Source organism: Ovis canadensis, chromosome 19, assembly GCF_042477335.2.
Source record: "Ovis canadensis isolate MfBH-ARS-UI-01 breed Bighorn chromosome 19, ARS-UI_OviCan_v2, whole genome shotgun sequence".
Classification (NCBI taxonomy): domain Eukaryota; kingdom Metazoa; phylum Chordata; class Mammalia; order Artiodactyla; family Bovidae; genus Ovis; species Ovis canadensis.
The window spans coordinates 15,054,019-15,067,891 of NC_091263.1; the positions used below are offsets into that span (position 1 = coordinate 15,054,019).

The 13,873-nt window shown below is 41.0% G+C and overlaps 1 protein-coding gene across 2 annotated transcripts in view; it reads left to right on the forward strand.

Moving 5' to 3' along the window:
* VOPP1 (VOPP1 WW domain binding protein) overlaps positions 1-13,873 on the forward strand; it is a 169,057-nt gene that overhangs the window by 7,439 nt on the left and 147,745 nt on the right. The window lies entirely within an intron of this gene.

The window sequence follows — 13,873 nt, forward strand, 5'->3', positions numbered from 1 at the left end:
GGGTCTCAAAGAGGCGGGCACTGAAGTGAGTGACTAAACTGAAATGAGAAAAAGACCACTCAAGAGTGAATAAAACAGGGTTCAAAGTTTCATACTGGGAAAGAAGTTTGATTTAGCTTAATTTGGAAAAAGCAAAGCCCAGATTATAAAATAAGTTAATTTTATTCCAAGTACTCATTTTTAGAATTGAATCAATGGGTGAGGGGAGGAATTATTTTTCTGGTAAAAGTCTGTGATGCATAATAGCATAGTCCTCACTTGACTTTGGAAGTCAGTGGCATGATCATATTAAGAGTTTTTTCTGTTTTTCCAGAATTACTTGCTTGAGTAATAACCCCACCATCTCCAGGTGGGGGCGGGAGGGCCATCTCCATCTTCTCTTGGTCTTTTTTTATTAATATCATTCTGTTTTGAGCATCTGCGGGGTCGTACAGAGTCGAACATGGCTGAAGGGACTTAGCAGCAGCAGCAGCAGCAGCAGCAGGGTCATTATTAACAGGTACCCGCCAGACTTTTTTTTGTCTCTTCCATAGGCTTGGTATATCTTTTTAAGATCTGCGTCAAGATCTGCAAGGTTACTTTGCCGCCCATCTGTGTGTTACTGGTGGTGTACTTACTTGCCTGTGATCCTGGCATGGGAGGTTGCTTATGGAGCTGCTCTTGTTAAGTGGGCTGGGGTGTTGGTGCACTTTTTAGAAGGAATGAGTTCAGTGTTGTGTGCATTTTGTCATGCAGCCTTTGGCTTGACTCCCATCTCTTCCCCACTAAGACTTGTTTGAACAACAAGGACACCCTGTTCTGTAGATGTGCTCTCACTGGCACTGTCACAGCCCTTGTTTAGACCTTTTCGATATGCAGATAAAATAACCCAAGAGATTCACCTTGACTTTGCAGTGACACTTAAATATTTTTAACACCAGCTGGTGGTAACCCACAAATCCTCATAACAGTTGTAGAGTGTTTAATATAATATTTAAAACCTGAATTGAGGACTATATATTCATTCTAATTATATTTTATGTTACTCCCTTCACCTCATCTTCTTAAGCCTGTTTGAATACTGTTAAATCAGGCGTCCTTTATAGTTTTGTGCCATATACAGATTTCATTAGCATACCATTTTCAGCTTTTCCAATCGAGTATTAACAATAATGAACTGAGCCAAGTCAAAGATGGAGACTCTTATCTGGGTTGAAGTAGATGATTGAGATTTTGACTCGGAGAATACTGATGTCCTTAATTTTAAAAAGTCAGAATTTAGCTTTAAATATGCAGTGCTTTGAAGTGTTTCCTTGGTGAGAAAAGAGCCAACAAATGAAAGTCTAGAACTCCAGCAAGATATCTAAATTTGGAAGTTATTTTGTGCTCATGCTGCAGAGCAGTTGAGAGCTTTATGCAAAGCCGTTGTGCTTGGTGAGTTGGACACGGTGACCTTTCTGGTTAGGGTTAATGAGTCAAGCAGTCAGTGAATACAGAGAGGCAATGAATATGAAATACATATTTTTTCAAGAAGTGCATCTGCATACTTCAAAGTTCTTGAAGAGCACAATATCCTCAGACCAGAACAAAGAAGTACCATCTTATAAACTAGGTTTGAAAATTAGCAGTTGTTTACTTGAAGCACAGAAGACATGTGATAGTTGTTTAGATGTTGTCTTAATCCATTTGAGCTGCTATAACAATATACAGAATACTACCTACTGGGTGGCTTATAAACAACAAAAGTTCTGGAGGCTGGCAAGTCAGTCAGGACATTGGCAAGGTCCATTTCTGGTGAGGACTCTCCTTCTGGTTCACAGCTGGCACTTCTGTCTGTATCTTCACATGGTAGAAGGGGTAAACAGTCTCTGTGGAGTCTCTTTTATAAGAGCATCTATCCCATTCATGAGGGCTCTGCACTGTGATCTAATCACATTCTGAGTGTTCCCACCTCCTAATGCCACCACCCTGGCTTTGGGATTTCAACATGGTTTTTAGGGGATGTGAACATTCAGAGACGTGTTGTGGAATCTCAGCTCTTTGTCTATTGTCTGGCAGGCTTTTGAGTGAATTACGTAGGTTCTCATCAACTCAATTGAGTCACCTATAAGAAAAGAAGTGCCCCAGCTTTCCCAGAGGGAAGCTCTGGGAAAATTCACCACTTGAAATTTAGCTCTCCACGCAGGATAGACCAGCAGATTGTGAATATCATCACTTGTTTCTAAGCAAGGTTCTTTGCCCAGGTTCCCTGCCAAAATGGAGAGAGGGTTCCAAAAAATACCTTTTCTAAAAGGATGTGTACTTTTATTTATTTATTTTTGGATGTACTGGGTCTTTGTTGCTGCATGTGCTTTTCTTTAATTTTGGTCACTGGGACTACTCTCTAGTTGTGGTGTGCAGATGTCTCATTGAGGTGGCTTCTCTGGTTGCAGAGCACAGGCTCTAGGGCACATGGGCTTGCTAGTTGTGGCTCCCAGGCTTTAGAGCACGGGCTCAATACTTGTGGAGCACTGGTCTAGTTGCTCTGAGACATGGAACCTTCCCAGATCAGGGATCAGACCCACATCTCCTGCACTGGAAGGCAGATTCTTTACTGAGCCACCAAGGAAGACCCCCAAATATGTTTTTGTTTAAAAATTGTGCTTTCTTGCCTTTTTGTTGATGTTCAGTCTCTCAACCGTGTCTGACTCTTTGTGACCCCATGGACTGCAGCATGCCGTCCTGTTGTTCACCATCTGGAGTTTGCTCAAACTCATGTCCATTGGATCAATGATGCCATCAAAACGATGTCATTCTCCATTGTCCCAACTGTTCAAAAAAAGTGAAAGGAAGATTGTGATTATTGTCATCTTTGGCTCTTCATTGTTGCCCTGGGTGAAGCAATGAAAGAGTGCAAATAAATGTTCTTTTCCCCCTTCTATACTGTTTGGGTGGAGGAGCAGAAGCCAGCATCCATACAGGTCACACTGGGACTGGGAAGTAAAGATGAGTAAAACCATTTTGCTCTTTAGCTTGTCTTGGTCTCTTGGTGTTTTGTAATTTGTGACAGTTTTTTCGAAAGAATCAAACTATCACTTCCTGGAGAGAGTGCGGGTGGGGAGTGTGGGAGTGTGTTTGTGAGGGTTTCTGAAAGTTCCTACTTGTAGTACCTTGTTTCCGTGTGTGTGTGTGTGCGCGCGCGCACATGCGCTCATTCATGTCCGACTCTTTGCAGCCCCATGGACTGTAGCAAGCCAGGCTTCTCTGTCCATGGAATTTTTGAGACAAGAATACTGGAGTGGGTTGCCATTTCATACTCCAAGGAATCTTCCTGACCCTGGGATCGAACCCATGACCCTTGTATCTCCTGCACTGGCAGGCAGATTCTTCACCACTGTGCCACCTGGGAAGCCCAGCTTGTTACCTTAGTTAGAAAAGAAGCCGGGATGAGAAGTGGGGATGGGAAGAGTGTGGGGTGTTTGAAAAGGCCCATAGCCCCATCATTCTTGCACTGCTGCAGGGTCTCTGCCTTTAGTTAAACTCTCGCAAACTCAGCTGCTCTCTACTGACATTATATATTTCAAGCAATTCAGGATTCTTTTCAGGAACCTTGGCTTCTTTCTTTTGTTCTTTTTTTTTTTTTTTTTTTTTTTACTAGTTTCTTGTCACTTTCCACCTAACCATTTTTCTCTAGCTCAGAGAGTGTCAAAGTTTTTGTTTTTATACTCTCTTAAATGGGAAAGACTAGAGATCTCTTCAAGAAAATTAGAGACACCAAGGGAACATCATGCAAAGATGGGCTTGATAAAAGACAGAAATGGAATGGACCTAACAGAAGCAGAAGATATTAAGAAGAGGTGGCAAGAATACACAGAAGAACTGTACAAAAAAGATCTTCTCAACCAAGATAATCACGATGGTGTGATCACTCACCTAGAGCCAGACATCCTGGAATGTGAAGTCAAGTGGGTCTTAGAAAGCCTCACTATGAACAAAGCTAGTGGAGGTGATGGAATTCCAGTTAAGCTATTTCAAATCCTGGAAGATGATGCTGTGAAAGTGCTGGACTCAATATGCCAGCAAATTTGGAAAATTCAGCAGGGGCCACAGGACTGGAAAAGGTCAATTTTCATTCCAATCCCAAAGGAAGGCAATGCCAAAGAATGCTCAAACTGCTGCACAATTGCACTCATCTCACATGCTAGTAAAGTAATGCTCAAAATTCTCCAAGCCAGACTTCAGCAATACATGAACCGTGAACTTCCAGATGTTCAAGCTGGTTTTAGAAAAGGCAGAGGAACCAGAGATCAAATTGCCAACATCTGCTGGATCATGGAAAAAGCAAGAGAGTTCCAGAAAAACATCTATTTCTACTTTATTGACTATGCCAAAGCCTTTGACTGTGTGGATCACAATAAATTGTGGAAAATTCTGAAAGAGATGGGAATACCAGGCCATCTGACCTGCCTCTTGAGAAATCTGTATGCAGGTCAGGAAGCAACAGTTCAAACTGGACATGGAATAACAGACTGGTTCCAAATAGGCAAAGGAGTATGTCAAGGCTGTATCTTGTCACCCTGCTTATTTAACTTCTATGCAGAGTACATCATGAGAAATGCTGGGCTGGAAGAAGCCTAAGCTGGAATCAAGATTGCCGGGAGAAATATCAATAACCTCAGATATGCAGATGACACCACCCTTATGGCAGAAAGTGAAGAGGAGCTAAAAAGCCTCTTGATGAAAGTGAAAGAGGAGAGTGAAAAAGTTGGCTTAAAGCTCAACATTCAGAAAACGAAGATCATGGCATCCGGTCCCATCACTTCATGGGAAATAGATGGGGAAACAGTAGAAACAGTGTCAGACTTTATTGTTTTGGGCTCCAAAATCACTGCAGATGGTGACTGCAGCCATGAAATTAAAAGATTTTTACTCCTTGGGAGGAAAGTTATGACCAACCTAGATAGCATATTCAAAAGCAGAGACATTACTTTGCCAACAAAGGTCCGTCTATGGTTTTGGAAAAACCAAGGCTATGGTTTTTCCAGTGGTCAGGTATGGATGTGAGAATTGGACTGTAAAGAAAGCTGAGTGCTGAAGAAATGATGCTTTTGAACTGTGGTTTTGGAGGAGACTCTTGAGAGTCCCTTGGACTGCAAGGAGATCCAACCCGTCCATTCTGAAGGAGATCAGCCCTGGGATTTCTTTGGAGGGAATGATGCTGAAGCTGAAACTCCAGTACTTTGGCCACCTGATGCGAAGAGTTGACTCATTGGAAAAGACTCTGATGTTGAGAGGGACTGGGGGCAGGAGGAGAAGGGGACGACAGAGGATGAGATGGCTGGATGGCATCACTGACTCGATGGACGTGAGTCTGAGTGAACTCCGGGAGATGGTGATAGACAGGGAGTCCTGGCGTGCTGCAATTCATGGGGTTGCAAAGAGTCGGACACGACTGAGCGACTGAACTGACTGAGACTGAAGGAACTTTCAGAAACTATATACACCTGCACATATATTTTAATTTGACATGAGGTCTTTTATTACAGATTTTAAATGACTAATGAATTGGATTCAATGAGTTGAATAGATTTGATCTCTTGTCTATTGTGAAAGTTAGCTATTTAAAATTAAACTAGAATAGCATTCGTTGTATACAGTGAAATTTAAATGCCAGTAGCCAGGACTTCCCTGGTGATTCCGTGGTTAGGAATCTGCCTGCCAGTGCAGGGAGACCGGTTCGATACCTGGTCTGGGAAGATCCCATGTGCTGCAGTGCAACGAAGCCCGTGTGCCGTAACTACTGAACCCTGTGTGCCTACAAAGAGGAAAAATTAAAGTTTTCCATAACCTCCTGCTCTTTCTGCCTCTGTAACTCAGCTTGCTTCTGGTAGTCTGGATCACGTAGGTCATGTAGTCTCAGAAAGTGAGGACTTAACAATACTACAAACTGGAGGTTATCTCTCTTGCCCTTGTCCTGCTCTTTGCAATCGCCTGGCCCTTGCAAACCTGCTTAATCATGCCTGTCTGTGTAAAGGTCAGGCATCCCCCTCCCCATTCTGACTGCTGTTCCCGCACATGCGAAACCCTTCAGTTTAAACCAGCCTATTAACAGCCAGTGTTGCCCACTATAATCTGTCTATAAAAACTCTGTAACCCCTTTGTTTGGGGCTCAGAGCTTAGAGTGTTAACTCCTCTGGGCCTGCTGGCCTAGTAAACCTGACTTATCCAACTCTCTGAGTGTGGTACTTGGTTTCTTAAGTAGTGGTTTCTGCAACAAGAGAGGCTCCCACAGTGGGAAATCCACACACAACAACTAAAAGAGTAGCCCCTGCTCACCACAACTAGAGAAAGCCTGTGCACACCTTGAGGACCTAGTACAACCAAAAAAAAAAAAACAAAAAAAAAAACAGTAGCAATTTGATACAGATTATTGTGGAGGAAGAATGTCACCTGTGGTCAGTAAACAAAGGATGTTGTGGCTTCTAAGCCAGCAGCTACTGCTGCCTCCCAGACTGTGCACCCTAAGGGGATACAGGTTAAAGAAAAACAGTATACTGTCCCTAAATAGTTAAAATGCATAGCAAAGGGAGGATTTCAAAGAACCTAGACACTTGCATCTTCTCATACTTAGAAAAGTAGTAAATTCATTAACTCGAGATGCCAGGTTTTCTTTTTTAAAAAATATTTATTTATGCAGTGTCTTTGTTTCAGCCTGCTAGATCTTTAGTAGTGCAGGTGGGATCTAGTTCTCTGATCAGAGGTTGAACTCGGGCCCCCTGCATTGGGAGCACAGAGTCCTAACCACTGGGCCACCAGGGAAGTCCCAAGATGCTTGGTTTTCTTTAGCCATAATCTTTTAATACTCTTAACTACATGTTTTGGCTCCTCCCTTACCTCTTTGGAACAGTCTTTCAGCTACCTGAGGACCTATCTCCAGGGCTTATGTCCTCAGTATATCTGCTGAATAAAACAATTCTCAACTTCTAGGTTGTGTCTTACAATTCCTTTAAAAATAAACAAACAAGTTCATCTTATAACATTTGGAAATTTTATATCATATGCTTTTCTCTTTAATCTTCTGTTTCCATTCTACTTCCCCCACAGAGCTTTATTTTAGTGAAATCTATGCTTAATAGTCTGTTTCTGATATCCATTTTTATAGTGAAAATATATATCTTGAGTTAATTTTTGAAACATTTCCTCAGATAAATCATTGAAAGATTAAAGAGTTATTATTACAGCTATTACTATCCATTTGATTGAAACAATATAAATATATTACAAACTAAATATTATTAAACAGAAAAACATTATTAAACAGTAAACATTTACTGGCAATACATTTCTGAGTGAGGTGGATGAGGGTTGTTTTTTGTTTTTGGTTTTGTTTTTTTTTTTTTTTTCATTTAGATCATGTATCACTGGTAGAAATGGAAGAAGTTTCATGTTGTACTTCTGAGTAATGTGCCCAAACCTCATAGTAAACTATGATCAGGCAGTTTTTCAATTTAATTAAAAGTGAAATATTTGAGAACACCTGAGGTGTAAAGTATGCATGGATGAGGGTAATCTCCTTGATGGAACTTCAGCAAGGTTCTTTTGAGCTGTCTTTTTGACTAGCCGTCTCCTTGGCCTTGCACATCGGTCTGCACTGATCCCGATTTAGCAAAAATCTTGCTAAGTTATCCCCCTACCCTTGATATCCAATGACTTTGCCCTGCCTTCAGCAAGAATTCTCTTAAGTCAGCTTAGCAAGAATGCCCCTCCCCTTGCTAGTGATTTTCCATCCCCTGACTCCCTCACTCTACTCCCTGACTATAAACCCCCCACTTGTCCTTGTTGATTTTGGGATTCAGCTCCATCACACTCTCCCCTGGGGTCATAGTCTTGAATAAAGTCTTTCTTAACATTTTAACATATGTCAGAGTAATTTCTCTTTAAGGGAGTTGATACCTGTATGTGCAGTGGCCTTAGACAGATACCTGAACAGTTTTCAGTTCTAGACCAGTACAGCCTATAAGAGTAGGAATGAGTGGGAGGTGCGCCTTGTTTTGTAGCGAGGAGAAGGGTGATTGTGAAAGGGGAACCAGCACAGCCGCTTGCCCAGCATCTTCACCAGAGCGTGTGTTCTTAGGAAGGTCAGTTTCAGGAAAGAGGGCCCATAAGACGGTCTAGAAATTGTATTTTTAACAGTATGTGGAATTGAGACCACAGGTTACTTGATGCGTTTACCACTTCCTTGCAGGAGAGGAACGGTGACCACAATCATGACACTTGGGCTTCAGTCAGCTGAGCAGGGTGTGAGGGGCCATCACTGTGGTGGCTGGTCAGGCTGCCGTGTGGTCAGCTCTGTGGGCAGTGGCTGTTCTCCCAGACTTCATCCTGGACAAGGTCATGCTTCTCTCATAGGACTGGAGGGGTCAGCCTCTTCATTAGGCCTCTGCCTGGTCCCTTTCCAGGTGTCACCATGACCTGCTATTGATGTATTTCATGAAATTGCCAAGAGTGGAGATTGGTTTATTTATTTTATTTTATTTCATTCCCACCCTTTCGATCAGAATTTAGTTGTGTTGGTTTAGCACAATGGGTGAGAAAGACCTGAAATGGGGGCGAGCACATAATAAAAAAACAGACATATATAATTTGGCAAGTGGGGAGTCAGGGGACCCTCCTGCTCTCCATGGCAGGAGGACAAAGTGGGCTGAAAGGCCCACACTTTTATTGGCAGAAGTCACATGAGGAAACAGCTATACTGGGGAGCTTGATTAGCACACTGTAAAAAGGGAGTGAAGTTAGGGCTCTGCTGTTGATCAGGAATATCTTGTTTTGTTTCCATGGGGATGGACGCAGGGGTAGGCAGTAAAGTGGAGCAGCGAGCACGTCCAGCCCCAAGAATGTCCCGTTCGGCATGCTTACTACGACAGTCACGAGGGTGCAGTTTGCCTTACCCTCGAGTCATGGGGCAGGTTCTGGTCTCTGCTCCACCAGGCTACAACAGTGTGTCTAGTGCTATTTTTGGTAGCTGGCTCAGGATCTCATTGAAACCGCCATCTCAAAGAGGTGAGGGAACCAGAATAAAGGAAACTTTTACTATCTACTTAACACCTAACATCCACCTGACTTTTTGTTTGTGTGTTAATACTTTGAGCACAAATGTAATTAATACCGTTAAGTCTTCAGCAGGAAACTTAAAGTGGTGTAAAGCTTTTCAGTGAAGCCAGCTCCTCTTTGAGCTTGAACATTAACCTTCCCTTTGCTTTCTCCTCTGATTTTTAGCAAGTTTGCATTATCCTTGCTGAAAAGGTCTTAGGACACTAAAACAGATCTTTCTTTGATAGCTTCACCAGTGATGCCAGAGTCTGGTGTTGTCCCTTCAGCCTACTGTGTTTTAGGCCATGGTCTGAAATCCTTACTCTGTGGGGTCATTGGCTACAAGGGGGCTGGAGTGAAAGAATGAGTGGCTATGTGGGTAAAGGTCGGAGGTGAGGAATTGTTCAGTGCAATGCACAGTCACACTGTCTCTGTACAGGGAAATCATGGCTCCTGGGAGACTGAGCAGAGATGGTTGGAATTGGCATTAGCAGAACATTTACAGGTGGCAGGGCCCATCCACTGTTGAAAGCAGAAACCTCCCATGAGGTTTTGCACAAGGAAACAAGTTAGCAGGTATGAAAACTCACATAATTTTTGAGTTTACATTTATTTCTATGGGGAAAATTTAAACATTTGCAAAAATAATAGGATTCTCTTGTGTGCCTCTAATTACAGAGTCCTTTAATTAGACTGCATATTGATTAGAATGCTTTCAGCCCTAAGAGGTGGTGGTGGTGTGCAGTTGCTCAGTCATGTCCGACTCTTTGTGACCCCATGGACTGCAGCATGCCAGGCTTCCCTGTCTTTGACCATCTCCTGGAGCCATCCAACCATCTCATCCTCTGTTGTCCCCTTCTCCTCTTGCCTTCAATCTTTCCCAACATCAGGGTCTTTTCTAATGAGTCAGCTTTTTGCATCAGGTGGCCAAAGTATTGGAGCTTCAGCTTCAGCATCAGCCCTTCCAATGATTATTCAGGATTAATTTCCTTTAGGACTGACTGGTTTGATCTCCTTGCTGTCCAAGGGACTCTCAAGAGTCTTCTCCAACACCACAGTTCAAAAGCATCGGGTGTAAATTTGGTCTACTGGAGAAGATGATGGCAAACCACATCAGCATTCTTGCCTTGATAACCCTGAGTAACAGGGTTCTGTCTTTGTAGCTGCATTGTGGGTTGTAGCAATCCTTCCTGTTATGCAAATAAGTCAACTTCCACAGCTCTCTGTGAGGACATAGATGTATTTTTTCTGTTCTGGCCCAGCAGTATAATTTGTTCCCCCACCCTCTGCCCAATATTTCTCAATGTGAAACTCAGTTTGGATCAGGATAGTATTGGATCAGCATTTTCCTGTCAAAAATCTACCCAGTGATTCAAATATAAACACATATAGGAAACTTGCTAGCAAGTGGCATTAATTACTTTTTGAAACATCTTACATTTGAGTAGTTTTTAAACTCTCCAACATTATTTACTTTCTCTGATTTATAAGTGATGATGGTAATGATGTGGTAACTAGTGCTTACTGTGCTTTTACTATGTGTCAAAGACTATTTTAAAAAAATTTGATACTTGCAAAATTTTTTTTCACCTTTACTGAGGTATACTTGACAAATTAAAATGATATATATTTAAGGAGTATAATATGATGATGTGATATGTGTATATTTGTGAAATGATCACCACAGTCAAGTTCACTGACACTTCATTACCTCATGTTACCTTGTGTGTGTGTGGTAAGAACACTTAAGATCAACTTTCTTAGGAAAATTTCAAGTACAATTTTATTAGCTTCAGTCACCATGCTGTGCGTTAGATCTCCAGAACTTATGCATCTTGTATAACTGAACTTTTATACCCTTACCAGCACCTTTTCATTTCCCCATCCTCTCAACTCTTGCAACCACCATTCTACTCTCTGCTTTTATGAGTTTGACTTTCTTAGATTCCACATATAAGTAAGATTATGTAGTATTTATGTTTGTGAGTTGTCTTATTGCACTTAGCATAGTGTCCTCCAGCTTCATGTAGATGTTAAATGACAAAATATTCTTTTTTAAAATTGAATAATCCATTATACATAAATGTTATATATTTTAAATAAATAAATTTAAGTCAGTTAACTTTGTTTAACACATTTATTTAAATAAATATACATATATGTAAATAAACAGAATGTAAATCACTATATTAAATTTTATTTCACCTAAATGTCTATTATAGATAAATATGTTACATATACTGTATAATATGTTAATATTATATACATACATATTTTTCTTTATTCTTCCATTGATGTACACTAGGATTGTTTCCTTATCTTAGCTATTACAGATTTTACTGCAGTGAACATGAGGGTTCAGATATCCCTTCAAGATAGTGATTTATTTCCTTTGGATTTGTAGCCAGATATGGGATTGTTGAATCATACGGTGGCTCTATTCTTAATTTGTTGAGGAATCTCCATACTGTTTTCCATAATGGCTATACGAGTTTACATTTCCATTAAAAGTGTGCAAGTGTTCTCTTTGCTCTACATCCTTGCCAACACTTACTCTTATGTTTTTGATAGCAGCCATTAAAACATGTGTGAGGTGATATGTCATTGTGGTTTTGATTTATGTTTCCCTAATAATAACTCCAGAATGAAGAGATGGAGCCAAAGCAAAAACAACATCCAGCTGTGGATGTGACTGGTGATGGAAGTAAAGTCTGATGCTGTAAAGAGCAATATTGCATAGGAACTTGGAATATTAGTGCCATGAATCAAGGTAAATTAGAAGTGGTCAAGCAGGAGACAGCAAGAGTAAACATCGAATTTTAGAAATCAGTGAACTAAAATGGACTGGAATGGGCGTATTTAATTCAGATGAACATTATATCTACTACTGCAGGCAAGAATCCCTTAGAGGAAATGGAGTAGCCATCATAGTCAACAAAGAGTCTGAAATGCAGTACTTGGGTGTAATCTCAAAAATGACAGAATGGTCTCTGTTTGTTTCCAAGGCAAACCAATCAGTATCACAGTAATCCAAGTCTATGCCCCAATCAGTAATCCTGAATAAGCTGAAGTTCAGTGGTTCTATGAATACCTACAAGACCTTCTAGAACTAGCACCCAAAAAAGATGTCCTTTTCATCTCAGGGAACTGGAATGCAAAAGTAGGAAGTCAAGAAATACCTGGAGTAACAGGCAAATTTGGCCTTGGAGTACAAAATGAAGCAGGGAAAAAGCTAACAGTTTTGCCAAGAGAATGCACTGGTCATAGCAAATACCCTCTTCCAACAACACAAAGACAACTCTACACACGGACATCACTGGATGGTCAATACCGAAATCAGATTGATTATATTCTTTGCAGCAAAAGATGGAGCTCTATACAGTCAGCGAAAATAAGACTGGGAGCTGACTGTGGCTCAGATCATGAATTCGTTATTACAACATTCAAACTTAAATTGAAAAAAGTAGGGGAAACCACTAGGCCATTCAAGTATGACCTAAATCAATTCCCTTATGATTATACAGTGGAAGTAACAAATAGATTCAAGGGATTAGATCTAATAGAGTGCCTGAAGACCTATGGATAGAGGTCTGGGACATTGTACAGGAGGCAATGATTAAGGACCATCCCCAAGAAGAAGAAATACAAAAAGGCAAAATGGTTATCTGAGGAGGCCTTACAAATAGCTGAGAAAAGAAGAGAAGCTAAAGCAAAGGAGAAAAGGAAAGATATACTCATCTGAATGCATAGTTCCAAAGAATACCAAGGAGAGATAAGAAAGCCTTCCTCAATGATCAATGCAGAGAAATAGAGGAAAACAATAGAATGGGAAAGACTAGAGATCTCTTCAAGAAAATTAGAGATACCAAGGGAATATTTCATGAAAAGATGGCCACAATAAAGGATAGGAACATTATGGACCCAACAGATGCAGAAGATATTAAGAAGAGGTGGCAAGAATACACAGAAGAACTATACAAAAAAGATCTCAATGACCCAGATAACCACAATGGTGTGATCACTCACCTGGAGCCATTCCATCCTGGAATGTGAAGTCAAGTGGGTCTTAGGAAGCATCACTATGAACAAAGCTAGTGGAGTTGATGGAATTCCACTTCAGCTATTTCAGATCCTAAAAGATGATGCTGTGAAAGTGCTGTACTCAATATGCCAGCAAATTTGGAAAACTCAGTAGTGGCCACAAGACTGGAAAAGGTCAGTTTTCATTCCAGTCCAAAAGAAGTGCAATGCCAAAGGACGTTCAAACTACTGCACAATTGCACTCATCTCACACGCTAGCAAAGTAATGCTCAAAGTTCTCCAAGCCAGGCTTCAACAGGATGTGAGCCGTGAACTTCCAGATGTTCATGATGGATTTAGAAAAGACAGAGGAAGCAGAGATCAAATTGCCAACATCCTCTGGATCATCCAAAAAAACAAGAGAATTCCAGAAAAACGTCTACTTCTGCTTTATTGATTACGTCAGAGCCTTTGTGTAGATCACAACAAACTGTGGAAAATTCTTAAAGACATGGGAATTACCTGCCTCCTGAGAAATCTGTATGCAGGTCAAGAAGCAACAGTTAGAATGAGACATGGAACAACAGATAGATTCCAAATTGAGAAAGGAATACATCAAGGCTGTATATTGTCACCCTGCTTATTTAACTTATATGCAAAGTACATCAAGTGAAATGCCAGAGTGGATGAAGCACAAGCTGGAATCAAGATTGCCAGGAGAAATATCAATAACCTCACACACACAGAAGATACCACCCTTATGTCAGAAAGTGAAGAGGAACTGAAGAACCTCTTGATGAAAGTG